Here is a 12,291-nt window from a genome sequence, read left to right as displayed (position 1 = left end):
TGATCCATGAGTTACTTAGAAGGACCTTATTTAGTTTCAAAAAATTGGGGGACTTTCTAGGTATGTTTCCATCATTGATTTTTGATTTAATTGCCCAGAGAACCTACTTTTAATTTGAATCCTTTTAGGTTTATTGAATCGTGTTTTATGTACCATAAGATTGTTTTGGTAAGTGCTCCATGTGCACTTGAAAAAGATTAAACTTATACTATAGTTGGGCAGGGTATTTGAAAAATATCAATTAGGTCAGGTTGGTAGGGTTATTTAAGTCTTCCGTATCTTTACGGATTTTCTGTCCACTTGTCTTATTAATTATTCAGATAGAGGTTTGTGATCTCTCTGCCCTGTGTGAGCTCTGGGCACTCTCTCCTCTAATCCTTTCACATGTTTTTTTCTTTGACCTCTGAGTTTCCTCATACGCCAATCAATACTCAACTGAAAACTTGAGAGGGACCTTATGCAGTGTTCTAGGAACCACACCCCCATCTCTGACTGAGATCCCTCTTTTCTAGTCCTCTGTCCTTTGAACTCTCGCTGCCCTGGCTTCCCAAGTCTTCCAGCCCCGTCTTCTCAACTCAGCTCTCTGCCTGGTTTCCCTCCCCGTGCACTGCGGCCTAGAAGCTCTCCCTATGCAGTAAGCTGGGGTAACTGTAAACTCATTTGTTTTCTTTCTCTCAGGGATCACTCTGCTTTACTGACTGATGTCCAATGTCTTAAAAACACTTGTTTCATGTGCTTTGTCCAATCATATTTCAGGCTGAAGAATAAATCAAGTTCCTGTTACTCTGTTTTGGCCAGAAGAGAAATGCTACCATTAACTCTTCTTCCACTCTTACCCACTCTGACCCATTCTCTGCCCAACAGCTATCTTTTCTTCCAAAAAAAAAAAAAAATCTTTTAAAAATGTTAACTCACTTCCTAGCTTAACATTCTTCTATGGGTTCCATTGCTCTTAGAACCCAAAACCTTAAGTATACTTCCAAGGACTGTACACTCTACTTCATGCTTACCTCTTTAACCTTATTTAGCCCCAAATCTTCCTCTTGCTCTCTGAACTCCAATGTCATGACGATGGCCCCTGGTTCCCCAGGGCCTTTGCTCATACTATTTCTTCTCTCTTCCCATATCCCCCGAAGCCCTACTTATGTATCTTCCACATCTTCCTCAAACAAGCCCACCATAATTCCTTAAACTAGAGTATGTTTTCCTGCCATCATCTTTCAGAGTTCTCAGTTTTTTTCTTGCACCTTATATGCTCACTGGCTTTATTATATACTGTCATGCTTATTTACTTAACATTGGACTTCTTTGCTAGATTTTAGGCTCCAGAAGATCACAGGTAGTGTCTGTGTTGTTCTCCAGTGCAGCAACAGTATCTGGCTTAGGGCTTCATACAGAGTGATGAATGGTGGATAAAGGAGGGAAACCAGAGCAGAGTCTGTGGTGCTGACTCATATTCCCCTAGTTCCCCCTAATTCCTTTGCACAATAAAGGATTCCTAAAAAAAAGTATCTGGGCTTCTCCATCTGATGGCTTTCTGCACAGGTGTGGGGCAGAAGATGAGACTCTTGGAAATAGTTCCTGCCGGGGCATCTGGATGGCTCAGTTGGTTAATCCTCCCAACTCTTGATTTTAGCTCAGATCATGATCTCAGGGTTGTGGGATCGAGCCTAGCACCGGGCTCTGTGCTCAGCACTGTTTGTCCCTCTCCTCCTCTGCACCCAGCACCCCCATCATGCACTCTCTATTTCTAATAAATAAATAAAATCATTTTTAAAAAGGAAAAAAGAGAAATACCTCCTGCCACAGTGGATAAGAGCTGGAGCTTGAAATCCTCTGTTTCTCCCCAATTTGGGGACTATAACTCTGAGGAATGTTCTATGCAGTCCCCAGATTTCCCCAGTGTGACTGAGCCACTGTTTCTCAATTTGCCCTATATTGGCTTTTTTCCCTTCCCTGTCTTACTTTTCCATTCTCTGGTGGGAACTACCTGGGACCACCTCTGAAATAAATGGCTTGCCCTCAGATTCTTGTTTTGGAGATACCCAGTTTAAGAGAACGATACGATAAATGGGAGTCACAGACAGGTGACAGATCCCTGTAGGTACAGATGAACTGAGTGGTGTTTGTGCAGCATTTTGTGTGTTAATTAGGCTTTGGAGTCCTGGAAATGGGGGAGGATTATGGAGGAAATGCTATGTGCAGACCTTCAAAGGGCAGGTATGGAAAGTGAGCAATCTGTATGGGACTTCCATCCCTCCCCCAGGGAAGGGATGACTCTTCTGCTCTAACAAGCTGTTTTTGGTTTAAGAATTTCCTCCCTCCTCTTCAGGAATAATATTCTTCTTCTGAGCTGGTGAATCTTAATGTGCCAGTGAAATCATTTGTACTTTAGGTCACGTCGCCCAAGTCAGCCTTATTATTATTTCTGCTTTTACAAAATGTCTCTGCCATAAGCCAGGATCAAAGAACAAAATACAGGACACAGCAAGTTCAAGAGTGTGGCTTCCTCCAGCACTCCTCAAAGTCAGGCCAAGGGCTGGCAATTTTCCAGTGACTAGCAAAGGGGTTATGACAGTCTGATGAGAGTAGGACCAACAGGAGATGTCTTTTTCTTCTAGAATCATCTAGAATGTCTGTCAGATGATTGCCTCCATTCAGCTTGGCTGTGAACCAGGTAGACTCAATCAGACGAGAAGAGTTTTTCCAAAATAAAGGAAGCAAAGCCAGCAAGCCTTCAGTCTTGTCTTTGATAATGTAATTAGGCCCAAATGCCTTCTCTGAAGTTATATAGGCTGAAAATATACATTGAAGATCCCTCAAAATACTGATAAATACCCCCAAATGATATATTGCAAGCAGGGTTTGCTGAATGAAGGAAGCTGTTGAAGCAACAGTATTTCCCCTGTGAAGTAGAAGCCCAGGGCTTCCTCTTGACTTCAGTGGGCACCGCTGTCCCACACAACATCTGGGGGAATGTCAACTGGCCCACAGCTGGGCCTCCACAAACTAATACCCACAAACTAATACCCTCATAGTGGTACCTAGCAGATTGTTTAGGCTGTGTGAAAAAATAGGTCTCGTTGGGCAACTAAATAACGAAGTACACATTATTATCTCCTAAGCTCATTTAGGGCATCATGGAAGGCAGGGACATTATCCATCTTGCTAACTCTCAGAGGTTTCACCTGGATGCAATGCATTCTCTAGTCATGTTGCCTCTGGACAAGAGACCAAAAGCTGGTGAAGGCTGATGGAAATACATGGCAGAAACCAAGTCAGGGACTACAGACAACTCTGGGGTCTTGTGAAGGGGTGGCTGTTCAGAGGTTTCAACAGATAGAGTTGATGCTGAGTGAAGTTCTTATTCTAACAGAATGAAAAGACATTCTGGAAGAAGTGGGATGGGCTATAGGGAGAAAAAAATGTCCAGATCAGTATTTTCATTAATGGATCTTCCCCCCATCCCAGCCTTTTTGCCTGATCTTCTTAAGCACCGTGAGTTGCAGATCCTCCCCCCACAAACCTTGAAGGGCCAACTGGAAACTACTGATTAGTAGTTAACACACACTGAACACCTACTATGTGACAGATACTGTGCTAATAACTTCAGCCTTATTCTATTCATTTTCACATTGCCATGTAATAAGACAGAGAAAAGGGTCTTAAAAACCTGCCAGTAGAATTCCTCTTACAAAAGGGACTATCTTTTGGAAAGCAACTACATGAGGTGCTAGGTGAAGGTAGCAGACCACAGACTGAAGACCACACTCCTCAGCCAACATCTCCTTCAGCATTGCTCCAGGCCCCTTCTCCCACAGGGTCCACACTGGCTATAGAGAATTATAAATGCCATCTCCCACATGCTTAGGAGCTAGGGATCCATGTGGGACCTGGGGCCCATCAAAAAAACCTTGGAAAAAGGAAAGGCAGCCCATGAGGTTGTACCCCTGCATGGGGAAATGGCAGCAGAGGAGTGTGGTTCTCTGTGGCTGGCCAAGACATTGGTAGGTTCTGGCTCATGGCAGGCAGCATGATCCTGGAGGTGAGGACGCAGCAGTTCCCTTGGCCATTCAGTTCTCAGACACGGTGGTTGTGGGCATTGCTCCTTGGAGCCCAGTTCAGAGTCTCCATCATCCCAGTAAATCTGTGAGTCATCCAATATCCTTTAACAAATCCCATTCTGGGGGTGTCTGGGTGGCTCAGTCGGTTAAGTGTCTGCCTTTGGCTCAGGTCATGATCCCAGGGTCCTGGGATCAAGTCCCCTGTGTCAGGCTCCCTGCTCTGCTGGGAGTTTGCTTCTCCCTCTCCCTCTGCCTGCTGCTCCCTGTGCTTGTGCTCTCTCCCTTTCTCTAAAATAAATAAAATCTTAAAAATCAATCAATCAATCAATCAATCAATCCCATTCTGCCAAAGCCAGCCAGAGTGGATTTCAAAGTCTGCAACCAAGAACCTTTCTTTTTAAAAAGTTTTTATTTTAATTCGAAGGTGGTTAACACACAGTGTGATATTACTTTCGGGTTACAGTACGGTGATTCAACACTTTGGTGTTCATTACAAGTGCCCTCTCCCTCCCCTCTGGTAATCATCAATTTGTTCTCTATGATGAAGAGTCTGTTACTAGGAACACTTCTGATACAGGACAGAAGTTGTGACCTCCAGGTCCTGGGTGCTAACCAGTGCTGAGGCTTCAGAGAGGAGCAGTGACTCCCTTGATTAAGGCAAAGAGAAGAAATGACTGCTTAGAAGTCCAGGGCAGGGGTGGAGGAGGAGGAGAAAAGGAAGAGGGGAGGGGAGAAGAGGCAGGTGGACTGGCGGCAACTGGGGCAGGAGAGGAAAAGCCAAGAGAGGCCCCTGGTGGTTGCAGTCCAAGATCATCTTCTTTGGGTATTGTTTGGATGTGGTGTGTGGCACGTCCTCTTTTATTCTTTTTTTCTTTTTTAAAGATTGATTGATTTTAGAGAGAGAGAGAGAGTGCGTGAGCAAGTGCGGTTGGGGCAGAGGGAAACAGAGAGAGCAACTTCAGCAGACTCAGTCGTGAGCAAGGCGTCCCTCTATCACAGGACCCGAACATCGTGACCTGAGCACAAAACAAGAATCAGAGGCTCAACCGACTATGCCACCCATGTGCCCTGGTGCATCCTCACTCCTAGTCCTGCTTCTTCAGGAAAGTCCATTCCTCTGTTATGCTTACAAATGCTTTACGTGAGGTGTTATGAGGAGCACTAGGGAAGGGGTGAAATTCCTAGTTTGGACTGACGCAGGAGGGCGTGAGTCCCTCGGTCACATAACAAGCCGATGTTCATGGTTGGGCCTGTCTGATTTCAAAGCCTGAATACCAGCCATTGCCTTCCAACAACTTCACCCATAAACAGCTGCCAGATCGCCACCAAGCTGAATGAGAGCACCAGGAGGGAGCACAGGGTAAACACCAAGCCAGCGATGCTCCCTGAGAAGAAGAGCCCCTGTGCCCAGCAGTCCCCACAGGGGGCTCCGCAGAGTTGAAGATTCTCTCCGAGCTGGTTTCCCTGGCCTTCGAGCACACTCTGATATGGCTCTCTGATCTCCTGTCTCATTTTCTCTTGCTCCTCAGGTGAGGGGTCTCTCCTGGTTCTTCCAGAATCTACCAGCAACATTACGGCCCCAGGCATACCCTTGGCTGTGTTCTTTGCTTCCTAGAGCCCTTTGAAGGCAGCTTTTTAATCTTTTGTGAATTTAAAGGCTGGGAAAGGAGAGAAAGTACCTTTCGGTCCTTTTCCAGTATCCTATCTTTATGGATTACTTCTTTATGGACCATTTATAACCATAAAGGAAGCCTTACCCTAACTGGATGAAGCAAAAAAGAAAAAAAAGGAGGAAATTGATTGGTTCATGTTTCTGAAAAGCTCAGGACTTGGAGCTTCAAGTCTGGCCCAGGTGGTCAGACCTGGAAAGACTTACTTTCTTTCATTTTTTCCCTCATTTCTTTGCTCCCTCCTTTTTGTCTCCAGTAGCGTCCCCCTAAGGTACCTTTTGCCATATCCAGGCTTTCCCCCTTAATGACCTCAGAGGAAAGGGCTTCTCTTTCCCAGGAGATACAGCCCAAGTCCTGGAAATGAGGCTCTGTGCTCACTTCTGAACCCAGTCCTGTGGTCAAGGAGTAGACTGTTAGGATTGGTTCATGTGAGTGCCGCCCTTGGCACCCAGGACAAAGCCAGCCGACTGGAACCCCATGAACTGAGTTTCCAGAAGGATATTTTTCCATAAGAACTCCAAGGAGCATATTCAGAGAGAGAGTGGATGCTAGGTGGGCTAAAACAAGAAATGCTCACTGTTCTGTCTTTACTGCCCTCTCCACACCCAGTCTTCTCTTCTCCCTTACCACATATCCTGTTCAAACCATTGCTCCAGTGTTCTGTTGGAGTCTCTCTAAATGCTTGCAGCCTTTCTCCGCAGAACTCTCCAGGCCATAGCTCTGCTGGGGACAATCCAGGGTTTGCTGGCCAGACCTACCCAGCCTTCCCTCATTTTTATCCCCAGTGTTGCGCACAGTGCCTGACACAAGATATGGTGTTCGGACAGTGTCCATGGTAGGGAAGCGGAGAGGGCAGCAAGCAATTTTGCATAGTTGGAGTGGACCCAGAAAAACCCCACAGTGTTGTCCCCGATACCGCCAGGAGAAAAGCCCCCAGATTCGTCTGACAGAACCATCTGTGTGGGAATTTCACTTGGCTCTGCTTCTTCGAAGTTGTTCAAATTCCTCACCGTAATACATGCCAAAAGATTTCCAAACCATCCCTGCTTCCTTGTAAAGTGTATCCGTCAGCTGAAAAAGAGTCCAGAGCCAGGCCCTAGGGTAGGTGGAGGGAGAGGTCAGAGTGGGTTCTGTCTGAGAGTCAGGTGAAAAGGTAAGGTGGAAAGATGTCCCAGGGGGTGATGTTCTCCCCCACCTGCTGAGGCCTTGGAGGTTCCCATGGAGAGAGGAGGGTGGGGGAAGCACGAGTAATTTTCAGCATGTGTGTTCCCTGCCCCTATGCATAGCGTAGTATGGATTGATAATACTTTATAGGAAGACTCTCCAATGAAAATGTCCAGCCTACAGTGGCTGTTTGAACAGTCGGGGCTATAACAATGACCATTCCTGTCCTCCCGTCCTTCCCTCCTACTGTATCGATAGTATCCCACGTTGAGCCCCTCTTCTTCAAATGCCTCTTTAGTTTGGAGAAAATACAAAGCTGTAGTTAGATGATAACTCGGGCCTTATCTCCTTGTAGATGGAGCTGTTCTCATGCAAATCTCCATCAACTCTTTCCAAGGGTCTTTCAGGTTTTTGCTCAGAAGGAGCCTTTGGTGAAGGGAGCCACCAGGCAAGCCCTTTGCCTTAAGCTACTACTGCTGTGTCTTTACATTTGGGCAGGGCCTCTTCAAGACTCAGCCCAAGTTTCTGGAGGACTGAGCACCCCCATTCATGAAATGCCCACCAGCTGCCCCTCTGAGTGTGGAGTGTGACACTAAGGGATGACTGCTCTCGGTGGAGTAACCGTGATGGCCTCCAAGTGTCTGAGATGATCTCCAAAAAGCAGACCCAGAAGAGTTGCACCCCAAGTGCCCCTGCACCTCCCTCGATCTCAGCTTCCTCCTCTGAAGATGAAGAGCGGACTCAACTGTCTTCAAGAGTCTTGGATGTTAAGAGTCGCCTTCTGAGCCTTGCTTCCCCTGCTTCCTCTACCCAGAAGAGCACAAAAGAAAGACAGTTATTTACAGACACTGAAACAACCCTTTTTAGTCTCAGAGATGATCTGCCTACCCTCTTACTTTCTGTGAAGTGGTTACATTGGGGCATTGCAGGGAGACATCTTTGCTCATCTCCCCACTTTTGTTCCTTGGCTTTAGAGACCCCCGCCCACACTCCTGCTCCCTGTCTCTACCCACTTCCTCCTTGGGAATTGGATGGGTCAGAGCCTGACATTTCCTGAGGCACTGCATTCAGTGAAATGCATTTCCATGAATTGCTTCCTGCTGCAAGTAACTGCTTGTAGTGTGTAAGCATATGCTTGTATGTGAGAACACATCTCCAGGATAAATTACTAGCAGGGGGATTTGAGTCAAGAGGTAATTGCATTTAAATTTTTTTTTAAAGATTTTATTTATTTATTTGACAGAGAGATTACAAGTAGGCAGAGAGGCAGGCAGAGAGAGAGAGGAGGAAGCAGGCTCCCTGCTGAGCAGAGAGCCCGATGCGGGACTCGATCCCAGGACCCTGAGATCATGACCTGAGCCGAAGGCAGCGGCTTAACCCACTGAGCCACCCAGGCGCCCCTGCATTTAAATTTTTTAAAAAGATTTTTTATTTGTTTAAGAGAGAAAGAGACAGTGAGAGAGAGAGAGAGAGAGAGAGAGAACACAAGCAGAGGGAGTAGGAGAGGGAGAAGAAACTTCCCACCAAGCAGGGAACCTGATGCGGGCTTGATCCCAGAACCCTGGGATCATGACTTGAGCCGAAGGCAAACGCTTAATGATTGAACCACCCAGGCACTCTTGCATTTAAATTTTTAATTTTTGATAACTATTTTTAAATTGTCCTCCAAAAAGCTTGAACTTCATGGCAGAGGGTGTTAGTAATCTACCCAATATTCATTATTCCCTTACTCTCTCAATAATGAAAAAGCTTCATTTCTGCAACTCCCTGGCAGATATGGGTGGCCAACAAGACATAAGTGGAAGTTCTGAGTGAGACTTCCAGGAAATTTCCAGTCCTTCCTCCACTTCCTACATGGGTCTCTGTTGTATGGCAAGCGCTGCAGCAGCCTTATTGTGACCTGGAGGATGAAAGCCATGCACTAAGGAGAGGGGAGCAGGAAGGCCAGTTAAGTCTGGGCCATTGAAAGTCCTCTTAGAGCTTTCAAACAGCTCTGGGCTATTTCTCAGACAGGAGCAAACAAAGTCCTAATTGATCTAAGCTACCTCAGGCAGCCTTCTTTTATTTTTTTTCTTTATTAATTTTTAATTTTTAATTTTTTATAAACATATATTTTTATCCCCAGGGGTACAGGTCTGTGAATCGCCAGGTTTACACACTTCACAGCACTCACCAAAGCACATATCCTCCCCAATGTCCATAACCCCACCCCCCTTCTACCAACCCCCCTCCCCCCAGCAACCCTCAGTTTGTTTTGTGAGATTAAGAGTCACTTATAGTTTGTCTCCCTCCCAATCCCATCTTGACAGGCAGCCTTTTGATGCTAATAGTCCAACACAGTCCTCCATTCACACTAATCCACATTCTCACCAATAGCACCTTTCCCCTAATATTCTCATCAGCATTACATATCACAAAGTATCTTATGGTTTTTAGCATTTATTTTTTATTGAGGTATAACTGACATATAGCATTCATGTGTACATGATTCGATGTTTATAGATATTATGAAACAATCATAATAAGTCTAGTTAATATCCATCATTATGCATAGCTACAGAATTTTTTCTTGCAATGAGAACTTTTGAGATCTGCTCTCTTAGCCACTTTCAATATGTAATACGGTATTATGAACTATAGTCAATGTGCTGTACATTACATACAGTGACTTATTTATTTTATAACTGGAAGTCTGTGCCTTTTGGACTCCACTCATTTGCCCACTCCCTACTCCCAGCCTCCGGCAACCACCAACCTGTTCTCTGTACCTATGATTTATTTTTTTAGATATGATTTTTACCTCCGTAGATATGAGATCATACAGTATTTGCCTTTCTCTTTATAACCTACTTTACTTGGCCATTGTACTCCATTTTTGACCATCAATGTTTCCCATGGAATTATCCTCCAAGAAATTCAAGATGTGAGGCTGCAGAAAGTGAAACAAATACTGAACTGGAGATTTCAGAAGCAGCTGCATTCAGGAGGTAGTTGCATCTATTTGAGTAAGAGAACCAACAGAGATAGAGAAGCAAGGGACAGAACATGGTCCTGCAGGGTCTGGGGAGCCCAGGTCAGTGTTTTCCATGATATATTTCCCAGGTATGTGTACCATATGCACTATTTTTTTTTTTTCGCTGTAACTTGAGCACTTCCACTAAAGGATGTGCCTTACTTTTCTCTCACATTTAGAGTGAAATCATCTTCCACAAGCCTGCATAGGCAGGACAAGCCAAATAATGGTCCCTGGCAGGAGAAAAGGAAAAGGACAGTGTTGGGGTGATGAGATAAGGAATGGGGTGACTTTGAATTATGTAAGTTTTAATCCTTCCTCCAAAAATTAAGGTTTGTTAAAGACAATGCGATCATTTAAGCTTCAGTTTCAGGAAATGAATGTGTCTTTTATAACTATCCTTTTCCCTAGGTAGCATTTAGTTATCTATACAAGCCAATGCACAGTGGGGAAAGCCCTGATGACATCTCCTGCTTATGCTGGCTCTGAGTGCTCACCACAGGAGGAAAAAGGGAGCACCCCCATGGCAAACAGACATGGTAAGCGCAAATGTTAGCAAAACTGCCTATCACACCAACAGGAAGATGGACAAATATAACCTTGAATTAAAAACAGACAATAAAGTCTTACAGACATTAAAGTTTCTTAACAACAATTATTAAGTTTTAGAAAGCATATTTTTAAAGCCCTTCTAAACTTCATTCTGTTGCCATATCTGGAGAAGGCAGCCCTGGACTGATGGCAGGCCAGAAGGGCTCTCATTCTCTGCCTCTTCTCTCAACTCAGCTCTTCTGGGCCTTGCCTCATTTTCTGGTCTGGGCACAGAGGTCACTGAGATTATCTGGCTTCCTGTTTCTCCATTTGAGTTGAGTCTGAGGATTCCTTTTGAAGATGCTAATAAATGCATAGGGTTCTTTCTTTCTTTTTTTTTAAGATTCTATTCATTTACTTGACAGCAAAAGATACAGCAAGAGAGGGAACACAAGCAGAGGTAGTAGGAGAGAAAACAGGCTTCCCGCTGACCAGGGAGCCCAATGTGGGGCTCAATCCTGGGACTCTGGGATCATGACCTGAGCCGAAGGCAGACACTTAACGCCTGAGCCACCCAGGTGCCCCAAGTGCATAGGTTTCAAACCAAGTAGTTATACTAGGTTTCTGGAGGACCGGCCTGAATGAGGACAGCGGAAGCAAGGTTAGAAGAGGGTGGGGGTAAGGAGGATAACCACTGCAGGAATTTATACAACTTGAGGAGAAAAGAGAGGGAGCAGAAGAGGTGAAAGTGGTCTGGGAGAGAATAGAAAGGTTGGTATGGAGTTGCCTCAAGCTAGGTTTCATCTTTCCATTTGCTAGCTCCATGGCCTAGGACAAGATACTTAATGAACACTTCCAAGCTGCAGAGTTTCTAGGCACAGGGCTTGGTGCATACTTTGTTTAGGAATTCCTTGTTTTAAGGAATTGGCCCTGAGGAAACAGTCCTTACACCTCATGTGGAATTTAAGAAAACAAATGAACAAAGGTAAAAAGAGGGAGAACAAGAGAGACAAACCAAGAAACAGACCCTTAACTATAGAGAACAAGTATGGTCACTAGAAGGCAGGTGGGTGGGAGGGATGGGTAAAAGATGTGTCGGGGATTAAAGAGTACACGCATCATGATGAGTTCTGAGTAACTATAGAATTGTCAAATCATTATATTGTACACTTGAAATTAACATAACACTGTATGTTAACTACACTGGGATTAAAATTTTTAAAAAATGGGTGGAGGACCTCAATAGACATTTTTGCAAAGAAGACATATAGGTGGTCCACAGATACACGGAAAGATGTTCAAAATCACTAATCATCAGGGAAATGCAAATCAAAATCATAGTGAGGTGTCACCTAACACCAGTCTGAGTGGCCAGTGTCAAAAAGACAAGAAACAACAAGTGCTGGTGATGATGTGGAGAAAAAGAAATACTTGTTAGAAATGTAGAAATGTAATTGATGCAACTACTGTGGAAAACAGTGTGAAGACTCCTCAAAACAATTAAAAATAGAAAAACTGTATAATTCAATAATTCTACTACTGGGTATTTGCCCAAAGAAAATGAAAACACTAATTCAAAAAGATACATGTACTCGTGTTTATTGCAGAAATAAATAAATATATATATATATATAATAGTCAAGGTATGGAAGTAACCCAAATATGCACATCCGGGGATGAATGGATAAAGATATGTCATAAATACACACACACACACACAAAATCACACACATAATATACATATACATATATATGAGAGATTTATATATATGTAGTATTGTTCAACCTATATATCTATTTTACATACATACATTACACACACACACACACACAGAATATTACTCAGCCA

At 44.3% G+C, this 12,291-nt stretch overlaps 1 long non-coding RNA gene across 1 annotated transcript in view; it reads left to right on the top strand.

Moving 5' to 3' along the window:
- LOC131825817 (uncharacterized) overlaps window positions 1-10,426 on the top strand; it is a 54,584-nt gene extending 44,158 nt beyond the window's left edge. The window contains exon 3 of the long non-coding RNA XR_009351319.1: window positions 10,323-10,426. This is a non-coding gene — a long non-coding RNA (uncharacterized LOC131825817). The remainder of the gene's footprint in view (window positions 1-10,322) is intronic.
- Window positions 10,427-12,291: the final 1,865 nt, after the last annotated feature.

The sequence above is a fragment of the Mustela lutreola genome, chromosome 2 (genome assembly GCF_030435805.1).
Source record: "Mustela lutreola isolate mMusLut2 chromosome 2, mMusLut2.pri, whole genome shotgun sequence".
NCBI lineage: Eukaryota > Metazoa > Chordata > Mammalia > Carnivora > Mustelidae > Mustela > Mustela lutreola.
The sequence above is the reverse complement of the archived record's forward strand: the minus strand, read 5'-3'. Positions and strand labels throughout refer to the sequence as shown.